We start from the raw sequence: 10394 nt of genomic DNA on the forward strand, positions 1-10394 counted from the left end.
CTAATTTGGCTCACTTATAAGCAAACAATATTCGAATTGGACCTGATCCATCACGGATTGGTGGATAAGCTCGCTTAATTATAAGTTTCTTTTAAATAAAAATATATATAATTTTTTTTAATTCAAATGTAAATAAATTTGATTCTAAAATGATGTTAAACTTGAAAGACAATTCAAAATAAAAAAAAATATCATACAATCCAAGCGTAATCCAAAAACAAGCACAGGCGAACAAATAAGTTTTTAATATTAATAATTTTTGTATCACTTGTTCATTTATAATATTAGAGTCTTGAATAGTTAAAAATATAATATTTTTCTCTCTTCAAACATCTTTTTTTTTATCTCATCTACAATATAATAAAAAAATTAATTAATAATATTAAAACACAAAATAATAAATAATTAAATTAAATTAGGTGGGTTGATGAATTAACCCGACCAACCCAGCTCACCACAGATTCAACTTGGTGAGTTGGGTCCTAAGTCGAGTTGAAAATTAACCCACATAAAAAAATTACATTTTTTTAAACCCAACCGGCTCAAACCCACGGTAAACCGGGTTGGCTCTCGCGTTACAACTCATTTTGACAGCATTAAAATTTATTATATATTTCTGTTATTTGAAATATTACTTAAATATTATATCTAAATTTCATACACACATGTATCTATTATGAATTTATGACGTTATTTATTATTTTTAAAAATTTATTTATCATTATTTATGTTCACAACGCATGAAATAATGCATAAAAGAGTAATTGAATGGATTTGGGGAATATTTGAAGGTAAATTTTTTTGTTGTTTATTTGAGTGGATTTTGAGGTAAGTGATAATGGAGGGAAGTAAAGTTTCTGAAGATTAGTGTAGAATTTGATTGATGTAACAGATTAAAAAAATTTACTTCCAAATTACTTTCACTTACCTCCAAATCCACTAAAATAAACAACAACAAAATTTACCTTCAAATCCATTCAATTACTCTCCCTCAAATCCATTCAAGTGAGAAAGCCTTAATGTTATTAAGTATTGAATTTAATGCATGTTGCTAATTAATCCATCATAATTTTGCATGATTTTTATGATATTTATTTTAAATATACAAATGAATTATATATATATATATATATATATATATATATATATATATATATATATTAAATAATAATGTAAAATACTTATACACCTTCAATGTGTATATATAGTACTTGTTGTGATGTATTATTGTTATCTATTAAATGTAATATATATAATAATAAAGTGATCACTAGTACAAGAATATTGTATAAGATCGTTATTTTTTGACCTTTCATGTCAAATTCGAGGTTGACATCATATCGGGAGACGTTAAATTGACATCGAATTAAAAAAATTCGACGTTTATCAAATCGACCTCAAATTTTGTTAATATTCGACGTTAAGCATTTTTTTTTTGTTTTTTTAATTAACTGTAATTCTTTTTTACAACTCTGCGATGCCTGAAAAGCAGAAAAACAACAAATTTCAGTTTTTGGTATTTTATAAAGCATGAATTATGAACGTGTACTATAGTATCAATAACAAACAACAAACAAGTTTAATCAAACAACAATAACAATAACAAACAGGTTCAACAAAAAAACAAAAAATAAGTTCAACAAATAAGTTATTTAAAACGAAAACAAAAACAAAAACTAATATTCAAAAGGTGAGTTCGTCGAAATAAAGTGTTTCCACCTGTGAGAAAGAAAACATAATGCATCTACGAAGGACAAGAACACGAAAATAATCGGTCAGAACAAACGAAAATTATACATAAAGTAGTTAATTAACATGCATTTGTATAAAATGAAAGAAAGATTACATGTGATGGTCGTCAAACTTCGTTCGAGAAAAGTTTGAGAAGGGAAGAGGGTCTCGCGCGCTAAGATAAAGTGAATGAATTTTCATTCTCCCGCTCAGAAATAATATGTCGAAACTCCTACAAAATTTGACGTATTATATGTGGTTTAAAACAAAAAAGCAAAAAAAAAACATATTAAAAAGGGGTTACTTTTTAGCTTCTGGCTCACAAATAATACGTCCAAGCCCTTACAAAATTCGACTTATTATTTGTTGTTTAAAAGAAAAAAGAAATAAGAAGGGTCACTCTTTAGCTTATGACTGACAAATATTACGTCGAACCCCTACAGAATTCGACCTACTATTGATGGTTTAAAAAAAAATAAAAATCGCCGAATTGAACGGGACTTCGACGTTTCTACAATTGCATTTATTTACAAAAATGTCACTTCTCATTTTTAACATTGACTATTTAGTGGTTGGACGTTGAATGTGTGACGTTATAAGTTGTTTTTGCATTATATAAATGATTTATTTCATTTTCAATCCAAAACTTTTAAGATAATATATTAATAAATATTTATTTTTATAAAATATTTCATTTTTGTTATTTTTTAACTCTTCTCAACAAAATTAGCACTGTATAACTTTTATTAGGGTTTAAAAGATGGAAAAAAAGAAGAAAAAACTGAAAGAAAAACACACACAACTAAAATACTGTACATTAAATTTTTCATTAATGATTTATATTCAAATTTTGGAAAAATTTTCATAAAGGAAGTAGATTTTTTCAATTTAAGAATAAAAAAGATGTTTGAAGTCGTATGAAGTAAATTATTTTACTCCATAAAAGTAAAATTTTTAAAGTTATGTTTAATCCTTTAGAATATATATATTTAGTCTCTATTATAAGTAAAAATTTGAAATTGTTTAAAACTATAGGGACTAGATTATAACAAATTAATTATATATTTGACTCTAAAACTTAATTATAAAAACTAAAAATTAAGAAATGATTTTGCACATGTTAAGTTAAATTCGTTGAAAAATACTCTAGTTCACGACATTACATTACCTTAATTAAATTACAGGGACTAAATTACTTTATTTCATTTAATAAAAATTACAAATACCAAATAAAGCTAGATGCAATGATAATTATTTTATTTTTTTAAGGGAACTTATTCAATTTAGTTGACGTTTCAAAATATATTTTTGTGTAATTAGTTGATGTTTTGTATTTATTTTAATATTTTTGTTTATATTTAATTTTGTATTGATATATATTAAACGTACATTGTTAATATTCTTGTTCTTTCATATCTTTTTTTCAACTTTTTTTCTCTCGTCTTTCTTGATAGTTAACCATATAGTCAAATACAAAACTTTAATCTTTTATATTATATTGACCAACATTCATGAAGTTGATTAACATATGTTTTTATTCATTTTATTATAACTTTTTTTATATATTATTATAACATTTACATATTTGCTATTAAATTTGTGGATAAATATAATGTTAGAAACATATGGGAAAATGAAAAAAAAAACACATTACAATGTTATATATATATATATATATATATATATATATATATATATATATATATATATATATATATATATATATATATATATATAAAGTGACCATTTATATATATATTCGGTAAGTAAAAATTGAATAAATTTATAAATAATATCACATAACATATAAATAACTGATAATTATTTTAATATTTAAAGTGATAAATTTATTACAACAATTTATAAAATTAAATATATTACATTAAATTAATTTATTACATCCATAAATAAAACATTAATTTATGCACTAATTTGATTAAAAAAAAGTGACCATTTACCTACTTATTTAATTTGAATGAAATTAATTATGATCTGTAAGTTGAGTCCGAATATAGTGTATTTAAAGTTATGTGTTACAGATAACTGTATTATATTGTATAAATCAGTGTCATTGATTGGAGTAAAAATGAATTCGTAAGTTTTAAGATAAGTTTGGAGGACTCTCATTAAGAAGCATAGGGTTGGAATGAAACATCCAATAAAAGTAGTGTAATTAATTAGTAATTAATTGGTACGGTATAATTAATTAGATTAGTATAATTAAATATAAAGGATTGGTGTGTTGTATATTCAATGCTGTTGATTGTTGGAACTTGTGAAGTGTGGTAGGTGAAGGAAAAAGACTTGTCTTGAATTGATGCCAACAGTAAAACGTTACCCAATAGCACAAGACAAACTTCCCGTATTAATTACATAAGACAAGACATTTTGTATTTCCCTTTTTAGGTTATTTTAATACTTTCATCTATGTTTTTTTATGGAGTGAAAGAAACCTCCTTTGTTTTATTTTAAAGTAATGCATTAACCAAAAATTATATCAAAATAGAGAAAATTAAAATAAAATATTTTAATTAGAATAATTGTACTTACTTTATTCTCTCTATATAGAAATGTTTGTAATCCACTTTTAGTTTTAAAATGGTTAATAATTATCTTTTTATGTTTTTTATATAAAATAATATTCACAAATCTCATTATTTTTAACGGCCATTTATTTTTTCAATTTTTTAATAAAGAGGACTATCGCCAACCTTTGTACTATTAGTGCATGAACCTACCTTTTTCTCGTTTTATTCATGGAAACGATGAAAATACAGTAAACTCTGAGTACTAGAAGAAAAAACTAATAGTTGTTTTTCTTTATATAGCTATTTTTATTTTTATTTTGGAAATAATCTCGTTAAGATACCGTCTACCATTAAATATGATAATCTTTTTTAAGTAAGAGTTCACTTTGTGAAAGAACAATATCTTTAAATAAACTATTGAATAATTTAATTACAATAAATATTTATAATTTCATTTTACTTAAAAATATATAAACCAATAAAATGATTAACTAGGTTTCCATATAAATATTTTTGGATATGAGGTCGAGATTAATGATTCAGGTTGTGTTATGTTATCTAAAAAATTCAAGTGATATTCAATTGGTTAGATGAAATGGAGAAGACACTTAGATGGTAAAATTAATTTAATTTTTTATAGTTAGCAATTTGTTACATCGGCCTAATTATAATCAAATTATGGGTAATTATATTTTAATTTTAAGTTGATCAACATTAAAACTAATGTATTCAATTCGATTCATTAATCAACTTATTTGTTTGATTGTCGTCCAAATTAACTTATTCGTTAAACTATCACACACACATATTTAGAAAATACCCGCGAGTATTTTAATACATTTTAAAAATACAATTTAAATAAAATTACGAAAAAAATATATAATATAAAATGATAAAATATAATTTTATTTTATTTTTAATTAAATTTAATTAAAAATATATAAATTAATTTTTTTAATTATTTTTTGTGAGTAACATATATCTATGGGTCGGATAGTCTATTATCCCTATCCGACCCATTTAAAAATGAATATTAAACGTTATTTATAGATAATAAATATCTTCGAATTCTAACTATTGCGTTGTATTATTTATTTACGTATAAAGTAATTTGGCAGTATGCGTATAGAAGATAGAAAAACTCGCTTTCGCTATCTTATAGCATGTGATCTGGCAGTATTTTGGTTTTGGCAGTATGCGTATGAAAAATAAACATTAAAACAACGTTTAGTTTAGTACATTATTTTGACCCGACATTATTCTTAGGCAAGATCCATCATTAATTACTTAGTTAATGTATTTTAGTAATCATGTTAAAATTTACCAACTTAACCATAGTATAGGATTATGTATTTTATAGATTGATATTAGTTAATTTTAATCAACGATCAATCTATGAAAGAAAAATTAATTAACCTTTTTCAGTGTGCTTCTTTTCCTTTAACGAACTCAAAACCTAATTTTGTGGTGAGGTCATACTAACTAGATTTAAAACGCAAGTGATTAGAACAATGACAAATGGAGTAAAACCATATTGAATGGTTAACTCGGAATAAGTAATGTTTTTGTGCATATTGTTTTTATTCAACAATAAGAATTTTACTTTGAGACGATTGATTCTGAAATCATACAAATCGTGAGTATGATTAAGTTGCACAGAGCATTAACAAAAAGTATATTTTAAAACTGATTATAGCTCAATGCTTCACGCAAAAAAACACAGACTTTAACATATCAATTATTAATTTGCTTGCTGGAATTGATATGATAATGTGTTGGATCAATCGTAAATGACATGCCTAGCTGTTAGATATATCAATCGTAGATTTTGATATATTACCTCAACGGTTATAAATGAGAAGAATTATAAATAATGTAAGTAGGCAAAAGAGGAATTAGGGTTTACAGAAAAGGGAATTTAGCGAAATGATAGTGTATTGGTGATGATTGATTCGTATGGTTGAGGCTATGAACATCATGATTTGTGATTGACTTTTGCTTTTGTATATTTGTAGCATTGATAGGGTGAAACGGTTGTATATTATATAGGTGAGAAATGCATGGATGATGATGAATGGAATTGTTGATGAGAATATTTTACTTGAGCTACCTAATCAGCGTGCTCACACTTCTTCCTTTCTTTCGGCTTTTGCAATCACACCTTCCTTTTCCTGCGCCTCAACCCCATGCATCCAAAACCCTATAATTTCAAACCGCCTTAGATCCGACGCTTCGAGTATTCTCGTGGAGCTTCGAGTTTTTTATTATTAAATTCGACTATGGAGAATAACAATTTTGGTTGATAATTCCACACCAATTAAAATAAAATTTGGTATTTTATTTTATAGAGTTAAATAAAACTTAAAATATAATATTAGAATTATCTTAGTAAAAATTGTTGTTTTATTTACTTTATTGTTTTATTTATTATCAAGTTATTATTGAACAATCTATCAATATTTAATCTCACTTTTAATTTTAATATGTAAGGAGACGAATTGAAAGTTTTAAATTGACTAAAGATCTCACTGATTTCCAATATATAATAAATGAGTATAAATGTTATATGGTCAATTAAAATTTACTACTTGTTTTGGGTATTATTACTTTATGAGTTATTAAAATGTTTATCTTTGCGTTAATGTAACACCCGAAATATCACGTGTATAACTTTTTTATACAAAGTATAATAAACATTTTCTTTATATATTCAAAACCTTTATTTAAATTAAATATACAGTGAAGCAAATACTACATAACATAAACGTTGTTCTTAAACTTCAAATATAAAAACACAAAGTCTAGACAAATTAAATATAAATATAAATAAGAAAAACTCTTTTCCCTTCTATAGTTAAACTACGATAAACCAGTTTTATTTGTAACACCATTTACTCGATTCTATACGAATACGATCATAATTAAAAACCACAATCACAAATATACAAAATAAACAACGAAAAATATCATATCATATAATACAACATATTCACATTAAACATATTATATCAATCTAGAATCATATCTCAATATCTCAATGCAGAATTAACATCATGATGAAACCATTCATAAATTAATATCGTTTTTTTACATTTTGTCATCACAACTTATTCTCATTACAACCGTTCTGTCTCAATAATGTATTTGTGATTTGTATTATATCTAACAGTCTGAACCGGTTTAATATTGACTGAATGGTCATAAGCTATACCTCTTAAGATATTTATTTGTTTGGATATGTATTGAATATGATATAATATAGTATATTACTGTGTTATGTGATGTAAAATGTATTTATTATAGTTATCCTTTATTAAAATGTGGGAAATGAAAGAGAAATGCGTTGGTCAAAGGGATTGGGTGGATAGTAATGATGATGATAGTGTAAAATATAGAGATGTGTGAGTGAGGATAGAGAAATAGGTAAAAGAAGTTCAATGATTGAGTGGTGTAGTTAACAGTTGGGGAAGCAAGTTAGTGGGATTAATGATGGTGAGTGTGAAAGTGGAGCCAAGGAGGAGTGATTGTGGAAGGAAGAGTGAGATTCTAGACGTGGGACCTTATATATATATATATCATTTCGCATTGCGCGCCCACTCATCACTAATAAACTATTTTTTGCTTAAGATGTTGAGGGTAGGGATGACAATGGGTCGGATCGGGTATAGATAATGTTTACCCACAATCTGATCTGACAAAAAAAAATACATTTGCTACTCGATCCGTTACCCGTACGGATACTCGCTTAAAAAATATCCGTGGCTAGTTTAAAACCCGTGGATACCCGTGGATATCTGCGGATACCCACAAATATTTAAAAAAATATATATTTTAATAAATTATTAAAATAATTTAAATAAAATTACAAAAAATATATAAAATATAATATAAATTAAATTAAATATAAATATAATTTTAATTTTAATTAAATTTAATCTTGTAAAATATAAATTAATGTTAATTTTAATTAAATTTTACTTAATAAAATATAAATTAAACTTTTATTTTTACTTTTTGCGGGTAGCGGGTATCCGCGAGTACAGATAGTATAATATTCGTACCCGATCCGTTTATAAACGGGTATTAAAATATCCGCTACCTACAAATTACGGATAGTAAATATCTACAAGTATCAACTATCCGTCGCAGATTTTATCTGCAGATATCTGCGGGCGCAGATTTTTTTGCCATCCCTAATTGAGGGAATGGTTTGCACTTTATGATAATGGGGTCATTTGCTTTTGAAGGACCCATTAGCCGTCATAATTGTCTTCATATGATGTTATTATTCCTATGATGTTATTATTCATATGATGTTATTCTATGTTTTCTTTATCTCTCAACTCAAACAGACCTACACACGCCTTGATCATGCAAATACCCACACGCTGCTGCTTCAGAGACACCACAACCAACCACGCCGTTTCAAAAGCAGATTCTGCGGCGAACTCCTAAAAAAGATTTGTATCTTGCTTTACTAGCAACATCACACACATTTAATTTCAATATGCTCATTAAAACAAAAATCACATCTATATTTTTCTCAATATGTTAACATTATTAAATTTATATGATATTTAAAAATATTTATATATTTATCATTAAATACAATATTTGTCAAATTTAAATTTTGGGGAAATTTTAATAAACTTAATTACTAAGACAATAACAAATTTTAATGATTGAATGTATTAAATATTCACTTCCCACAAATGATTGAAAATATAATTTGAATAAGTTGTATATGTGGTGTAAACAATTCATAATTCATCTATATAAAGAGATTAACCACAATAATACATATACAAATTAAAAGATTTTTTTTTAAATATGAGAACATGAAATAAAATTTAAACTTAAATGATTTTTAGAAACAACATTATTTTTCACTTACACTATATCATTCATCCGTATGATATTTAACTGAGATGGTCCTAATAACACATGTCCATAGCATTTAGAATTCTTTTTTAAATAAGATTATCCTGAATTAACCAAGATCAATAAAATAATTAATAATCATAAACTCGACAAACCTATCCAGATTTGAATTCACTGAAATGATATAAATAGACACAATATAAAAGAAAAATCGTGCTATAATGATAATGACAGACACAAAGCTCCTGTTGTAAACGCATCATATATATATATATATATATATATATATATATATAATCATTTATACGATCGAAATAAGGTCTTTTCAACTTTTTGTTTTGGTTCACTTCCAAAATTTGTACTAATATGAACACGGGGAAAATTTACCAACCAACTATCCAAATAAAGGAGGATGAAGCAATGTGAATACAAACCTGTGAAAGCTGACAATGAACATTATTATGTTGTACAAACACATACCATAAAACCTTCTTATGTATAATGGAACACTGACATGGAAAACAACCCAAGATAGCCAAGAAAGTGACATTTACAAGGATCCTTCCTTAATTGGAATAACATATTTTCCAACAAAAATGGAGCAAAATATTATTAGTTTGGATTAATGATGTAACATTTTCAAAATCATGAAAGAAACAACAGGTGGAAGATGTTTATGTGATCCAACAAACTTATCATCTCTGTGTACACTTTGCAACATGCATATAATATAATGCTATAATATGAACACTTGTTTGGGTCTTCTAGAAGGTTTATTTGGACTGACATTAAAATGATGTTATCAGTTTTTCTACCATTTTCTTTCTGCACGCCCTTAACATCCCTACGATCTCTAAAATTATTAAAATATTATTTTATTCTTCGTAAATGTGATTTTGGATCACTTGTTTCTTAAGTTTTCTCGAACTAGGATTTTGAAATTTTCAAGTTATGATTTCTGCAATGAAATTTATGGAACAAAATTTGTAGGAATTTTCTTAGTACACTTAATGCAATTTGGAATGAGCTTTCAAGGACAAAATTTTTAAGAGAAGTTTTTCAAAACATAAATGATAGTTTTTGGAATGAACTATTTTTTAGAATAAGGTTTCTCTCTTCTTTTTTCCTCTCAAAAGTGTGAGATGGTGAATGGAAGTGCGATCAAGATGGGAATTTCATGTTAGTACAGTGGTGCAGTTAGTAAAAATGAAGGTGAAAAAAAAAAGCCTTTTTTTTATTCTTGCCTATGAAGAA

Source organism: Vigna angularis, chromosome 4, assembly GCF_016808095.1.
Source record: "Vigna angularis cultivar LongXiaoDou No.4 chromosome 4, ASM1680809v1, whole genome shotgun sequence".
Lineage (NCBI taxonomy): Eukaryota > Viridiplantae > Streptophyta > Magnoliopsida > Fabales > Fabaceae > Vigna > Vigna angularis.